Source organism: Strigops habroptila, chromosome 1 (genome assembly GCF_004027225.2).
Source record: "Strigops habroptila isolate Jane chromosome 1, bStrHab1.2.pri, whole genome shotgun sequence".
NCBI classification, from domain to species: domain Eukaryota; kingdom Metazoa; phylum Chordata; class Aves; order Psittaciformes; family Psittacidae; genus Strigops; species Strigops habroptila.
Genome location: NC_044277.2, coordinates 3,775,489 through 3,792,132, shown reverse-complemented (window position 1 = coordinate 3,792,132; position 16,644 = coordinate 3,775,489). Strand labels below are relative to the sequence as shown.

The 16,644-nt window shown below is 49.9% G+C and overlaps 1 protein-coding gene across 2 annotated transcripts in view; it reads right to left on the bottom strand.

Moving 5' to 3' along the window:
* PTP4A3 (protein tyrosine phosphatase 4A3) overlaps positions 1–16,644 on the bottom strand; it is a 49,444-nt gene that overhangs the window by 22,258 nt on the left and 10,542 nt on the right. The window contains exon 1 of one of the 2 annotated variants that reach the window (XM_030503450.1): positions 13,549–13,819. The exons of the other annotated variant lie outside the window; for it this stretch is intronic. The gene's annotated coding sequence lies outside the window, so the exon portion shown is untranslated. Of the gene's footprint in view, positions 1–13,548; positions 13,820–16,644 lie in introns of those variants that run through there. 2 annotated transcript variants of the gene reach the window in all.

Sequence of the window (16,644 nt, the reverse complement as noted above, 5' to 3'; positions counted from 1 at the left end):
GCACAGCTGGCTGTGATGGATTGTGCCCAGGTGATTCTGGAGACCATGGGAGAAGGACCACATCCTCAGGGGAATGGCAGGAACAGGAGGAAACCCATCCTGCCTACAGTGCTGCTGTGGAACATCATGTGAACACTGCAACAAGCGGGGATACCACGTCCCATGGAATGGTGCAAATCCGACAGTGGGACACTGCAACCCCAAAGCACCTTTCCAGACTGATACTGGGACAATGTGGAGGTGAAGTGTCCATCACACAGCACTTTTTGGGCTGGAGGAGCCTGCAGCCAGCAATACCACACTGCTTCTCCCCAAAACACTGAAAGGTTTGCAAGACAGCACCTGACTGCTCCAGAAATGCCCAGGAATGCTTACTCATGAGCATGCTTTGGCTTTGATTTCCTTTCATCAGGATATTTGCATAGAGCTGGTGCTACCTTTAGGGAAATGCAAATTCCCTGCAGAAAGGGACGCGTTTGAAGGTGCTGGCTGCTCAGACACGCTGGGCTTTTATCACCTGAAAATGAAATAAAGGCTGAGATGTGAAACCTCCCCACCCTGCTAAGCAGGAAAACTTCCTCAGCTCCTACGGCCGGATCCAGCAGGGACGGGACAGGCAGGATGCGGTGTTTCATCCCTGCTCTGCACATCCTCCCCAGCCCCAGGGGTAAGCTTTAATGGCCTGGAGACACGCAAGCTGCTCCGGCTCTGCTTGGTTTCCCTGCTCCAGGATGGTTTCAGAAGTGTTTTGACACCCCGGTGTGGGTGGCATTTCCTGGCCACCCTTGCTGTGCTGGAGCAGGCTCTAATCAAGCTGAAAGCAAACAAGTTTCCCATGGTAAATTAAGCTGCAACCCCAAATTTAGCATTGCGGATGAAGCTAACAGCCAGCTACTGATGATAGTAAATAGTTTTGGAGATGCACATCTCTCAGTGGGGGAAAGGCAGAAGAGGTGAATGAAAAAGCAACCCCAATTACAAGCAAAAAGCCAAAGCTGCTGTGCAGGAAAAAGGCCCTTCACACAAGACCTGAGAAAGAAGCAAACCCAGAAGGTCTCATTCCAACCCAAGCATCTCAACAGCAATAGAGCTGCTGCCATGGGCTCCAAAAAGCTTCACCATGGGGCATCACAGCCAGTGGTCAGAGTGCAGGGCAGTACGCCGCAACACCACCAGCAAAATGGGACCATGCTTAAAAGCCAGGCTGCCCCACCACCATCCCTTAATCCCTCTGTCCCACTGCACTCACTTGGTGCTGCTGATCCCTGCCCTGGCTTCCTCACTGAGCAGCACCAGCAGCTCCTGCATGTATGGGATGTATAGGGGATCCATGGGACCTACCCTGGGTGTTCCTGGTGGTCATCAGTAGCAGCTCTGCTATCTGTGTTAAACACTTGCTTTGAGATCTGGCCAGAGTGATCACTGCCTCTCTGCTCCCAGGGGCACACAAGATGGATTAAGCCTGGGGATGGAGACAAACAGCCATTCCCAATCCTGCCTGTCATGGGTACACCCTAGAAGGGTTTATCTCCAACTCTTTTTCCTGCTGCTTCCTGAAGTGCCAGGCTGCAGCAAACAGAGAACACAACATCGAGGAAGATCTACAGACACGTTGCAGAACTGCAGAAACACCCAGCACTGACTTAGGCCTCAATCGATTCCCCCATTATAAGCTCCTGTGGTATGGAGAAGCAACCAAATGAGGGTATTCCTGTAAATATACGTGGCTCCATGCTGAAATCTGTGCTATTTTAACTATTTTAGTAGAGAGACATTACTACTGCTCAGCCTGGAGACAAGAAGACTCCAGGGAGACCTTACTGCAGCCTTTCAGTACTTAAGAGGCCTATAAGAAAGATGCGGAGACACTTTTTTAGCATGGTCTGTTGTAATAGGACAAGGGGTGATGGTTTTAAACTAAAAGGGCAGATTCAGGCTGGACATGAGGAAGAAATTCTTTACAACGAGGGTGGCAAAACACTGGCACAGGTTGCCCAGAGAGGTGGTGGATGCCCCATCCCTGGAGACATTCAAGGCCAGGCTGGATGTGGTTCTGGGCAACCTGATCTAGTTGGAGATGTCCCTGCTCATTGCAGTGAGGTTGGACTAGATGAGCTTTGAAGGTCCCTTCCAGCCCAAACTATTCTATGGTTCTCTGATTCTACAGTGCCCTATAGGTGCTGTGCATCGAGTACTCAGCAGCCAGCACAAAGGATGCTTTACTATTTCAGAAGTAATTTCAATCCGGCATCAAACATGACAACCAACAGCAAAACCAGCCAAGGGATGGGCTGTCCCACTGCTGTCCAGCCCAAGGGAGCAGAGACAAGGGGCACTGAAGATGTCCCTTCCAGCCATGGGGCATGGGGCTCATCCGCTACAGTGTAAAGTCAAGCACAAGGCATGAGGGCATTGAGATGCCAACAGCCACCTTGGTGAAGGCACCCACGAGCTGATCTCACCTTGGGAGAATTCTTACCAAAAAAGATGCAAAAAAGGATAATTTTCAGATTGATCCATCCCCAGTCTGTCTCCTTGCAAACAGGAGCTGTACTGGTGTGGCACTATGGGCAGTGCAGGGACTGGGACAGGCAGCCAAGGGCTGCTAAATGAGCATTGTAATTAAACACTGAGGAATGGTGAGAAACTCCACTGCATGTTCCCAGGTGGGAATTTCCCTGGCATTTGCTTCTATCAGCTAAATGATAAAACACTCCCCACCCTGTTTCCAGATCTACTGTAAGTGTCGTTTGTCAGATTGAGTACATCCTCTCCACTGTCATTAGCACACCCAGGGCAGGCATTTACTAGAAGCACAGCAGGACTTCCCTCAAGCTCTACTCATGTGCTGCATTTGCTCCACCCAATGGTGGCACCTGAAGGACTTTGGGGACCTCACCAAGAGGCTTCCCTGCAGGTTTGGAAACACCAACTGACCTTTCCCACGAGGCTGGACCCACATCCTCCCTTGCTGAGCCTCTGCAAGGCCGCAGGACTATGGTGATCTGCACTGGGATGGACACCCAGAGAAGGCCACGAGGATGATCAGGGGCTGGAGCACTGCCTGTATGAAGACAGGCTGAGAACATTGGGGCTGTTCAGGCTGGAGAAGAGAAGCTACGTGGAGACCTCAGAGCAGCTTCCAGTATCTAAAGGGGGCCTAAAGGATGCTGGAGAGGGACTCTTCATCAGGGACTGTAGTGATAGGAAAAGGGGTGATGGGTTCAGACTGAAACAGGAGAAGTTCAGGTTGGAGAGAAGGAAGAAGTTCTTTACAGCGAGGGTGGTGAGGCGCTGGAACAGGCTGGACAAAGAAGTGGTAAATGCCCCATCCCTGGCAGTGTTCAAGGCCAGGCTGGATGGGGGTTGGAGCAACCTGGTCTCACAGAAGAACCCCCATGGCAGAAGGTTGGAACTGGATGAGCTTTCAGGTCCCTTCCAAACCAAACCATTCTATGATACACCAGTGAAGCCTTCACCTAACCCAATCACAGAGGGGCACCTGCCCCAGGTCTGCACCCAAGGGACTGGCATGAATCTTGCGTAGGGGTAGACACAGGAGATTTTGGTTACTGCCACAGATTAACTCTGAGCTCACCCACTTCACCAGCACAACCACAGGCAGGAGCTGGGCAGGAGCATCATCAGGAGCACCGCTGCCTCCAAAGCTGGTGACAACATCACCAACTCACCGGCATCCCCCCGGCTTTCAGCCATAGCCCCAAGGACAAGGATGATTCCCAGCAGCTGGGACCATGGGTACATCCTTTGATGCCAGGGCACTGATAAAACCCCAGTCTTTGACCCATCCACTTCAATAAAGCAAGCAACAGCTCAATGAAACCTCTGCTAACGTTAGCACATGCCAATTTTAGCAGCTCGGGGGAGGAATTGCTGCCCCGCTGCATGTGTGACACCTCTTCTGTGTTTGCATCCCTAGCAGAGCTTCAGGCATATATTCTGATTTGCTTGATTCCTGAAGACAGTTGTGGGGAATATACAGCCATTTTTAAAGTAATAGGGAAAATAAATCAGTGTTATAAAGGGAAACAGAGAACAAGAAGCCTTATTTTGGAATATCATCTGCAAAAAACCCCACAGGACTAAGATGTGCTGATAAAAACTGCACCCACACACATGGGAAATCCCTAATTCCAACCCCCACTCCAAAGTGTGCCATGAAATAGCAAAGCCAGGCCATGGGCTGCCCCATTGCCTGCACTTGTCCATAGTTCACAGCCAGCCTGGGCTTGTTATCATAGGGGGAAAGGAGTAAGATTATGTGGCTGTCCTGAGCAAAAGTATATTGCACATTTGTCATCATTTAGGTGGGCTTCAAATGTGCTATTTTCTTCAACTTTCATTTTTAGAAGTGATTTATCATGCTCCTACGGTTTAGCAAAGAGCAATGAAGGGGGAGGATGCTCAAGAGCAGCTCTGGGATCCACAGCAAGATATATGCATGTCAAATTAACCCAGCTTTTTAAAAGACAAGATTCTGAGTCAAACTTGCAGTCCCTAAATCACGCCTTTTTCAATGAGTTCATTTTCAGGAAGCTGCCCTATACACTCTCCTCGAATAATGTTTGTCTCTGGCTTGTGTCCATTAAACCAGATAATTGGGGAGTTTATAAGTTCATAACTTGAACTGAAGTCAGAAAGTTTTGTCTTTCATTTTCCAGAGCTGATTCACGGCCAGCCTGGCCTGAAATGTGGGCTTGCTTCGAGTTCACTGTCATCTCAGAGTTCATCTGCAGTTTAAAGCCATGCTCTGCTCCTGCCTCAAGTCTCCTGCATTCTCATCCTAGCTTAGGGCTGGTGTGTATATTGTCATGGCTTGTATCTGCACTCCCTAAAGCCTGCATGGACCCATTGTTGACCTTGCTTGAGAGAAATGCCCCTGGATTTGCTTCTTTGCTAGAAATCCAGATGGATGTCATGGAATGATTTTGGTCCTGGGGCTAGATATTGTGGGCTGCCCTGTGCCTGAGTGATCATCCTTGATCCTAAATGCAGGTGGCAGAGCTGGAGCACACCACCTTGGACTTTTATCTCTAAAGTAGACACCTAAATATGATCCTGTGATATGAGCTTTCCCAAACTGAGCTTTTTCCCTTCTCTGCTATACCAATACAAGAACTCGAGCTTCCTTATTTCACTGAACCCGGCTGTATTTCTGGCCCGCAAAGTCAACAAGAGGAGCAGCCAGCTTCTTGGCTCCCTTGGAAACTTTGGAGTCCAAGAAAAATCAGACGAAACAGTCGAATACGCTCAAGCTTGTTCGTCAACAGTCTGATTTCTGAGGGACCTGACCCCGCGTTCAGGCCGAGTGACGCTGCACCGACAGCAATATTTTTGGGTCCTGTGTGAAATACTCCTGCAATGGCCCTGCTGCCAAGTCTTGCAAAAGTTCCCAGGCTGAGGGGTTGCTGTTGGATGTGAGGAAGGAGCATCCATCCATAGCAGGGTTCATGTGAGTTGCTGCAACATCTCAGGACACCAGGGAAGGGTCAGGAGTGGGGAGGGAGATGCACCACATTAAATACAACTCAATAAAATACATACACGCAAGCGCCTAACATCTCACATCGACTGTCACAGAAGGGTTGAGGATGCACAGGACCACCTAACCTTTCCAATCAATGAAGCATCACCATGGGCAACACACCATCGATGCCTTGGCACCTTCATGGAAGCATCACCACTGGCATGCCACCATTGATGCCTTGGCACCTTCATGGAAGCATCATCACTGGCATGCCACCATTGATGCCTTGGCACCTCCATGGACATCCAGCAGTTGAATCACCACATTCGCTCGTCCCTGACATGCCTTGATGGACAGACAAGATTCCTGGTCCTGGCTACTTGGATTGTACTCCTGTCAGGAAACTTAGCATCTAAAGTACACGTCTAGGATTAAAGGATATAATTTTCTTTCTCTTTGCCCTGCCCAGGGTCACTGAAGGACACAGACCCATATATAGGGCATCCCAACCCATTCTGGAGACACAGATCTGCCTTCCCAGATGCCCCTTCTCAGCTCCAAGCAGCACCAAAAAGTCTTCCCTTGGGGTCCTTCATGCAACAGGAAAAGCAGCTTTTAATCCCAAAACATGATCATTACCCTGAATGCTCCAAGAAAGCTTGTCCACAAAGCCCATTCGAGGCATGGCACACTGTCACAGCCCAGGGACAAGGCATCTGGCCGAGCCCACAAGGTGGAAAGTTCAAGTGGCTGCTGTTTATTTGGCTTTGCAGAGAGCAGTCGCCCAGCCTGAACGTGGGCCAGGCACCTTCCCATTGCAGGAAGCAATGTGGGAGTCTTTAAATAACCCCCAGTGGTCAGGGTTTTGGTTTACAGCTTCACTGGGTGGAAAACCATCCCTTACCCACGTCTGCTTCAGCTCCTTCCTAGTTATAAATGGCAGCTGCTCACCTCCCTGCCCCCTAGGTCTTCATGTTTATACCCACCAGACCCACATGCCTTCTGCATGATGAATTCTATGTCCTACAGTCAAAGCTTTACCTTGTTTTCATGTAAATTAGCAGCTCCTTGGGGGTCTCCTCACCTTCCCCATCCTGCCATTAAGATCATAGAACCATAGAATGGTTTGGGCTGGAAAGGACCTTAAGATCATTCAGTTCCAACCCCCTGCCATGGGCAGGGACACCTTCTACTAGACCATGTCACCCAAGGCTCCGTCCAACCTGGCCTTGAACACTGCCAGGGATGGGGCATTTTTCACTTCTCTGGGCAACCTGTTCCAGTGCCTCCGCACCCTCACAGTAAATAACTTCTTCCTTATATCTAACCTGAACTTCCCCTATTTCAGTTTGAACCCATCAACCCTTGTCTTATCACTATAGTCCCTGATGAAAAGCCCCTCTCCAGCATCCATACATAACATCTCATCACACTTCAACATTGACCTGCATACTTTCAGCGCCACCATAAGGTGCTCTTCACCTCCCTGCCGCTGGGCTGGTGCGTTGCCAGTTCATATGCTTAAAACCAAGAATAAAGAATTAAATCCTTCCCCTGAGGGAAGCAGAAAATGCCAAGATCAGGCTTTCTCATGTATTTCCCTGGGGGACTTGAAGCCAGAATCCATGCCAAGAACCCGGACTGAATGGGTCACCCAGCAAATCCTGCTTTACCAATGGAAAGTTCCCAAATGCTGTTTGCTGGGAAGCCTGGGTAGTTTGGGATCTTGGCAATATGGGCTTGCCAGGACTCTGGGGGATACAAATGAGGTTGTTTTTACCTATAGCTGTCATTAACAGTTTAACCTAAAATGACGGCTGCTAAGGAGAAGCTCCATAAACAAGCAAAATAGCTTTTTACAGTCAGAAAACAAGACCTTGCCCTGACCTCCTCTTGGGCAGATTCACTGCCACACAGCAAAACAGGGGTTTATTTTAAACTCTGCTTGTAAGAAGTAAAGAAAAAGCTGCTTCCTTGACACTTAAGTCAGGTAAGGACACAGTGGGGCTATTCTGCCTTAGAAATAAGCCTGCTCTCGTACACATGTGTTAAAATAAGATTATGAAATGTAGTAAAAAAGCTTATGAAAAGTATAAAAAACAAACAGGGCTGAGCCAGGTTTCCTTTGCTGCTTCAGACCTTACAGGGGATGCTAACTTGGACCCCAAGCCCCCTTAGAAACACTCTCACAAACACACAATTCCATTTTCAGTGTTTGCAGCCTTCTTGTCCCCTGAAGGAGTGTCTAAAAAATGAAAAAAGGAGCATAATCCCATATTTTTCCTAAAGACCATCCCTGGAGCTGCATTTCTGCCTTGGTTTTGAAGCACGAGTGTTATAGGAATCACAGAATCAACTAGGTTGGAAAAGACCTTTAAGATCATCAAGTCCAACCATTCCCCACCACTGCCAAGGCCACCACTAACCCATGTCACTGAGGGCCTCATCTACACAGTTTCTGAACACTTCCAGGCATGGTGATTCCACCATTTCCCTGGGAAGACAGAGGAAGGAGAGGTTATGATGGGAAGGGCAGCCCATGTGTAGTGTGAGCGCCTTCCATGCTGCCTACCATCTTTGCACTATTGAGATGGGCAATTTATCTACTTGTCCCTGTCCTCTATGCCCCAGGAGAGGAGCAAACCACCAGGGCTGTAAAAATAAATCAGTCTGGGTTTGGAGGGGCAGGTGCACGGGGAGAAACTATTTTTAACCCCTATTCCCCAAGAGGGGAACGCCGGGACTCCTCGAGCGGGGCTTGCCTGGGTTTAGGAGATGTATTTGGAGGCAATGGAGGGGTCTGGCTGGTGGTTAATCCTGGTGCTAAGCACTTGGGGCCAGGACAGGGACATCAAAGCATTCCTGCATCTGCTGGGGAAGCGGAGAGGCAGACAGTGGCTCTGCCTCCTCCCAGCTTGGCTGCTGGGGCGACAGGCGGCATAGACATGATGCTTGCGGCTCTCCATGACCCAGGAAAGCTGTTGAGATGTCTGAGCAAAGTCTTGGGGATGGATCTTCCCACTTGATCTGTTGGATTTTCATCCTGCTGCAAGCACAAGCCAGGTAAACCATGAGGAGAGGAGGTAGGGATGCCCTCACATATGAAGAAAGGCTGAGAGAGTTGGGGCTGTTCAGCCTGGAGAAGAGAAGCTGCGTGGAGACCTCAGAGCAGCTTCCAGTGTCTGAAGGGGGCTACAAGGATGCTGGAGAGGGACTCTTCATCAGGGACTGTAGTGATAGGACAAGGGGTGATGGGTTCAAACTGAAACAGGGGAAGTTCAGGTTAGATATAAGGAAGAAGTTCTTTACTGTGATGGTGCTGAGGTGCTGGAACAGGCTGCCCAGAGAAGTGGTAAATGTCCCGTCCCTGGCAGTGTTCAAGGCCAGGCTGGACAGAGCCTTGGGTGACACGGTCTAGTGTGAGGCGTCCCTGCCCATGGCAGGGGGTTGGAACTGGATGATCTTAAGGTCCTTTCCAACCCAAACCATTCTATGATTCTGTGGGAAATAATATGATCCCAATGGAGACCAGTTGCTGCCACCAGACAGAGAAGGTGTGTGAGACTTTCTTCCATGCCAGCTAGACCCAGATAAGTACCCTGCAAGCTTTGCACTTTGTTCCCTCCCTAATTAACAGAGAGAGAAAGGGCAGTTGTCATGTCTGTGGAGCAAAACAACTTCTGCAGGTATCTCCCCATCCCTTATACTGACTCTAGCAGAAGTATGAGGCAGTCACCTCCGTAAATTAATAGGTATGATAAGATAACTCCTTGGTGTGCATACATCAATTACACTGGAAACAGGCTATTTCAATCTGTTCCTGCTGAGACCATTCTTTCTCACACCTTAGGACCTTTCCCACCACCCTTGGCACCACACTGCTAAGCATAGTCCTAGCAATGAGGATGGAAGACAGCAACTTTAAAGAGCTTTGGCAGCATCCTATCAGCTGAAGGAGACAAGCACAAGGAGCACACCCCAACAATGGAGGTGGCAGAGCACTGCATGGGGAGTTTCACCTAAAGTTTAACTATTGGTTTGAGGCAATACTGTGAGGCAAATACTTGAATAAAAGCTAGAAAATCTGTTTGCACTGAGGGCTGTTTAAAGTCTTGTGCCACGTGTTGGGGACTCTTTGTTCCCCTGTGATAGGACCACACTGTTATATACAATGGTCTGGCCATCAGAGACCAACCACTCAGGGGTCAAAAAGCTGGTCCAACAGCCCCAAGCGGGATTCAGGGAGGACCAGCTTCCCTGATGGAGGAGGCAAAAGGAAACTTCTAGGCATTTGCCCACTGTAAGTGGAATACCAAGTGCTAAGGAGTCAGAGAAGCTGCAAGATGAGCTCCAAACAATTACCATGGCTGGTGTCCCTATGTCCACCCTGGAATCCACAGAAGAAGCTTTTCCTAGTGGAGACAGAGGATGGTTCAAACCTCTCGTGAGTAGGCTCTACAGCAACCCAAGAGTTAACATCCGGCCTTGGAGATGATGAGCACATGAAGGATTTAGCAGGACCTGACATCTGAAGGGTGGCTAAGGTAACTTTGTCAAAGGCTGGCATTCAAGACTCCTCCATCCAAGGAGCCAAATGGCTCCAGGCAGGCTGCCCCAGGGGGACTTCTGGGTATACCACATAAATCTCCAACCTCATTAAAGCTCTGAAGACCACAGGATCCAGCTCCTGACCTTCTCTGGAGCAGAAAATGACAAAACACTTCCTGTTATTTATAGCAGCTGGAGATCCTGATGGGAAAACCCCACTTGTGAAACACGGGCCGCTTGCCATGGTTGCTTTGCAATGGTCAAGCTGCTCCGAACTCCTGCCCATGGACTGCTCCACCCCTGTGGCCACTTCGCCCCAGGCAAGACCGTGCTGAGATGCTGATCAAGAGGAACATGTGTACAGATCATAGAATCATAGAATGGTTTGGGTTGGAAGGGACCTCTAAAGCTCATCTAGTCCAACCCCCCTGCAATGAGCAGGGACATCTTCAACTAGATCAGGATGCCAAGAACCACATCCAGCCTGGCCTTGAATGTCTCCAGGGATGGGGCATCCACCACCTCTCTGGGCAACTTGTGCCAATGTTTTGCCACCCTCATTGTAAGGAATTTCTTCCTCATGTCCAGCCTGAATCTCCCTCTTTTAGTTTAAAACCATCACCCCTTGTCCTATCACAACAGGTCCTGCTAAAAAGTCTCTCTCCATCTTTCTTACAGTCCCTTTTAAGTACTGAAAGGCCACAACAGGTCTCCCTGGAGTCCTCTCCAGGCTGAACAACCCCAACTCTCTCAGCTTTTCCTCATAGGAGAGGTGTTCCGTCCCTCTGATCATTTTTGTGGACTCTCTCCAACAGGTCCATGTCTTTCCTGTCCTGAGGACTCCAGAACTGGATGCAGTACTTTTCCAGGTCATGTCTGCATGGAACAAGATGAATTCGGCAAGGCTTAGCATCCCAAGAGAGGCGGCTTTAGCTGTTTGGTTACAGGGACCTGGCATCCCTTGAGGAGCACCTCTCACCTCTATGAGGCTCTAAATATGACTCCAAGGCTGACCTTACCTTGGAGGTGACTGTCAGCTTTCTAGGGAAATTGAGGCACAGCCCCTTTGCCCACCTCCCTTGGGTGCTACCCACCTCCTCAAAGCATGGTGGGACATGCACTGGTAAGTCTGTTTGCTGGCAGATGGATTTCCACCACCTTGGCACGCACCAAAGGTGCTTTCCAGCATGCTCAGTCATGCCAGTACAGGAAACCTTGCAGCCCAAGGCAAGCTCTTCCTGCAATGGGATGGGCTTTGCTGCAGGCTTGTTGGGCAAGAGCCTCCCAGCACCGGCCCTATTCAAGACGAGTGTTTGCTGTCGTGCTGTTAAGTAGGATTCCCAAAGCTTCTGTCTTGGGTTAGTGCCAGTGCGGGCTTTCTGCTCGTGTCCAGGCCAAGGGAAGCAAGCTGCTCATTGTGAGCTGCTGGTGCTTTCCAGACATGATAGGAGCAGCTGGTTCTGGAGCTTGCCATGATGGCAGCTCTTCTCTATAGTGATAGGACAAGGGGTAATGGGTTCAAACTGAAAGAGGGGAAGTTCAAGTTAGATATAAGGAAGAAGTTCTTTACTGTGAGAGTGCTGAGGCACAGGAATGGGTTGCCCAAAGAAGTGGTGAATGCCCCATCCCTGGCAGTGTTCAAGGCCAGGCTGGACAGAGCCTTGAGTGACATGGTTTAGTGCGTGGTGTCCCTGTTCACGGCAGGGGGTTGGAACTGGATGATCTTAAGGTCCTTTCCAACCCTAACTATTCTATGATCCTATGATTCTATGACATGGTCTAGTATGAGGCATTCCTGCCCATGGCAGGGGGTTGGAACTGGATGATCTTAAGATCCTTTCCAACCCAAACCATTCTATGATTCTATGAAATGCTGTGATGGAACCCACAGCCACATACCAACCACTGCCCTGCTACAGCCTAAAACAAGCCACTGGGCTGTGGGAATGTCAGAGCGACAGTGTCACAGAATCATTAGGGTTGGAAAGGGCCTCTGAAGATCATCTGTATTAATGAGGTCGGACCCCTGGAGATCATCTAGTTCAAGCCCCCTGCCAAGGCAAGGCCACCCTAGAGAAGGTTACACAGGAACACGTCCAGGCAGGTTTGGGATGTCTCCAGAGAGGGAGACTCCACAACCCCCCTGGGCAGCCTGTTCCAGTGCTCTGCCACCCTCTACTTAAAGAAGTTCTTCCTCATGTTGATGTGAAACTTGTGTTTTAGTTTATGGCCATTGCTCCTCATCCCGTAGCTGGGCACCACAATGCGCCCAACTGCTACGTTGGCATATGTCTCCCATGCCAATGCAGCAGTCAGCAGCTGCTGAGATTTAGGATCATGTTGGGAGCAACACAGGTCACACTCCTGAACTTCACCTTCACCATGAAGGTGTTGCTCCTGCCCGGGCAATGATGCTATGGATAGGATTCAGCTTGAGAGCTGAAATCTGAATTTAGGGGCCCAGGAGTCTCATTATAGTCATCATAAAACCTCAGAATAGTTTGGGTTGGAAGGGACCTTTAAAGATCATCTAGTTCCAACCCCCTCATTAGCAGGGACATTTTCAACTATATCAACAGAGCCCATTTCAGCTCTTTCTCAAGGAATCACCTGGTGCCTAACTTGGTGGTGTCCTCCTTGCCCTTCTCTGCTACAGTTCCAATGCCAGCTAATACTCACACTCATATGGTCACCGTGGGGACTGAGATCGCTACAGAGCTCATCCTCAGCAACAAACCCCCAAAGCAGAGCCATGGCCAAGACCCTAGATGCATCTCCAAAGAGCCCAGCCAGATCTTCTCCCACGGATATATCAGCCCTTGTGATGGACAAGCTCCTTCTAAATATCCCCAAGTAGTTTGCCTGCAACTCCAATTAATAACACCGTATTTTGTCAACAAAGTTAGGCCAGCAGCAATTCATAGGCTTCATACTGGTTAACCTTTTTCCACCAAACAAGCCCAGGGATATTTTGACTCCCTGCCCTTGAGAAGTTTATTTGGGTAGGACCCATCCACTTACTAGCTTCCGGCAATGGAAAGACGCACAAGGACAGTAACTGCTTTCTAATAGCTGGGGAAAGGCTTTATGGCTGTAGCTCCTCGGCACTGGAGCTAGAAAAGCAAAGCACCTGCCAAAGCTCCTTGAGAGAGTCCAAGAGGATTGTAATTAGCTTGGGAGGGAAACCAGGGTGAGTGCAACAGTGCAGCCATCACCCCTAAATAAAACGAGATTCTCTGCAGAGAACCTGGTTTTCTTCTTGCTGGAGGCAAACCACGTGGAGTGGGATTATGGAGCTCCAAAGAAGACCCAACAGAGGAGGCACATCACAGAAGGCCATCCCCACATCCAGCCTTTTCCACTTCCCATCACCCAGGATGAGATAACCCAATACCAAACCAATCCAAGCTTCCCCAGTGCCCTCCACTGCGCAGAACCACATCTCACCCTCTGATGCTCCCAGCATGTTGAAGCACCAGCAGACACAAAGCAAGATCAGTAAAATGGTCTACCTTAGCCTTTGCCTGACAAGGATTTCATGCCTTTCAGAAGAAGATCTCCCATGTGTGGGACGCATCTTTCACCCCAGGACCACAGGATGCCGCAGCTCACAGATGCTTCCACTCCGGGTAGCCCAGAAACCTTCCCTGTGATTTGAAAGGTTTGGCCAAAAGGGATTTGCCCGAGACTCCCTGGGCTCTCCTGGCAAATGATTTACAGATGCTGCCTCTGGCTGGCGCGCTCTTCACCCAGACAGAACAAGCATCTGGCAGGCCCATTATTTAAGAGGCATTAGTGCCTCGCGTGGAGGGTGTGTTCTGGAGAGCCTGGAGATTTATTGTCCAGATATAAAGCTCCGTCTGAGCTCTGTCCCAGGAGCACCGTAAGAGAAAAGCAAAGAGTTTCTTCATACAAGAGCCTGCTTATCACAATTGCAATTATTTGCACACAGGAGGGCAAAGGCACCCCAGGGTGACACGGGGAGGTGACACGGGGCTGGCTCCAGCGGGTGCTGCCAATGGTGGAGGAATGGCCAACCCGGAAAGGGGCAGAAAAAGCTGTGCCTTTTAACAGCAGTTGGGATATTTTCTCCAGCACATTCCTCTCCTTCCAGTAATCTTGTGGGAGCCTGGAAAGACGGGTTGTGAAACACAATCCCTCCTCCTCGGACAGAGCAGCCTTGGATGGGGTCAGGACCAGCGTCCATCACATTACAAATGCCAAGATACTGATAATTAAACTGGGTGGTGAGGAGAAAGCCTTTCCATCATATACCTCCACCCTGGGCTGGCTTGTCCCTGCAGCAGGGTGGACACAGGCAGAGCTTCTCAGACTGGGGCAAAAGGTATGGCACGCTCAGCGTGATGCAATATTTACCTCTTTTTGAGGTTTGGGTTGAGGTCATGCATTGACATCACGTTGGGCTGTATTTGCTCAGGGATAGAATGTTAAACCCCCCAGGGTTTCAGAGTAAACCCCAGTTCAGAGCACTAGAAAATCATTAGGGTTGGAAGGGACCTCTGGAGATCATCCAGTCCAACCTCCTGCCAAGGCAGGGCCACCTAGAGCTGGTTATACAGGAACATGTCTACGGTGGGGTTTGAATGTCTCCAGAGAGGGACACTCCACAACACCCCTGGGCAGCCTCTCCAGTAGCTCCTTGTTTTTCTTGTACTGAGGGGCCCAGAACTGGACACAGGACTCCAGATGTGGCCTCATCAGGGTCAAGTAGAGGGGGAAGATCACCTCCATCGACCTGCTGGCCACACTCCTCCTGATGTACTCCAAGATATCATTGTCCCTCCTGGCCACAAGGGCACAAACTGCTGCCTCATGGTCAACTTACCATCTACCAATACTCCCATATCCTTCTCAGCTGAACTACTCTCTACTAGGTCAGTAGTACAGTAGCCTGTACTGGTACCTGGGGTTCTTCCTCCTCAAGTGCAGTACCCTACATCTGCCCTTGTTGAACTTCATTAGGTTTCTCTCAGCCCAATTCTTCAGCCTATCAAGGTCCAAGAAGGCCACTAGCTGGAAGAAAAGCCCAGTGAGATACACTGCCTCCTGGGTGACTCCTGCAGGCCAAGCAGGACCTTATGTGGTACCTGACATGTCTGTCCATCCCACGATGGGCAGGACATTGCGTTGCATCTGGCAGCAGTTCATGAAGACACTGGTCACAGCCACATGCTGGGCTGCTGGTGGTACACATCCATGCGACGTGCCTTTACCCACCTCTGGTTTCACTTAAAGCCACCGCTCATTTTGGCATGAAAACCCTGCACCATGTGCATCCTGCTTTGGGCTCACTAACACCAGCCAGATGTGGTGCTCCTGCAGGTGCCACGGTGGCCACAAGCATGCAGGTGGCTTTGCAGGGGGAAACTATGGCAAAAACCACCAAGTTATGGGTCATTTCCATCAAACCAAGTCTTCCGGACTGAGGAAAACTGAACCGAGCCGGTCCTGGATGCTTTACTGGGCTTGGGTGAGGCCCTGGGGCTGTAATGGTTTTATTTAGGGTGTGCAATAACCTTTGGCTCCTATTGTATTTGCGTTTGCCAGAAAGACAGTTGGTCTGGCTGGATTAAAGCCGGCCGTAATTACATACCAATGCCTCCTCTGTAGCGAGGAGAGGCAAAAGGGAGAAAGAAAACCACATGTGCATCCCACCACGCATCACTTTGTGTGGAGACAGCCCCTCGCCCTCCCAGGAATCCAGCTTGTGCCCAGCTTTAGCACTTTGGGAAGTTATTGACGATGCAGTCCGAAAAGCAGAAGAGATGTGGAAATCGCTCCCAGTGTCAAAATGTGTTTCATAAGCAACCAGCCATATCCCCTCAAGGACTCCCTCTGCTTTGCCCAGCCACCAACCCAGCGAGAGCCTTCCTCGCTTCCCCAAAGGAACGTGCAGAATTCAAACCAGATGCTCCAAAATGCCTGGTTGAAGACATTCCCTTTCATCTGGTAATTGCTGCTTCCGAAGAAGGAGATCTTAAGGCGTCCTCAAACCCTCTTGAATGATCCAGTCACCTATTTTTGTCCCTTTGGGGCTTCAGAGCATCATTGGCTTTGGCATCTGAGCCACTCTGCTGCTTCTCATCCCCTCTCCCTAGCAGTTAATAGCTAGTCTTAGCCTCCTCACCAGCATTGGCACCCCTGGGGCTGGTTTACAGCCACCCACTTGCTACCACTGCAAGGAGTGCCACGATGCCACTGAGATGGGCACTGCTGCTCCCCCAGTTTTGGCTGGGCATGGAGCAGGAAAGACAGCTTGGGGGGTGCAAAAATAAGGTCCAAAAGGCAAAACTAAGATGTTATTTGCAGTAATGGCAGCACTGACACCTCCATCTGAAACTGCAGCAGAAGGAAATCCCCCTCCTCATACCCATAGCATATCCATAGCTGCTATGGGTATACCCCGCCAAAGGTTCTGACTTATGCAAGCTTGAATTTAATTGAGGTCCATCTGCACTGAGGATTTCCTCTTGTCCTCTTCAGTTGCTGCATTTCTAGCTTTGACAAATAAACAGCCAAGTCCTCAAACCTCAGGCTCTTTATTGCTTGTGGTTCCTTCCCCTTCATTTCTAAGAAATGAGTAACAG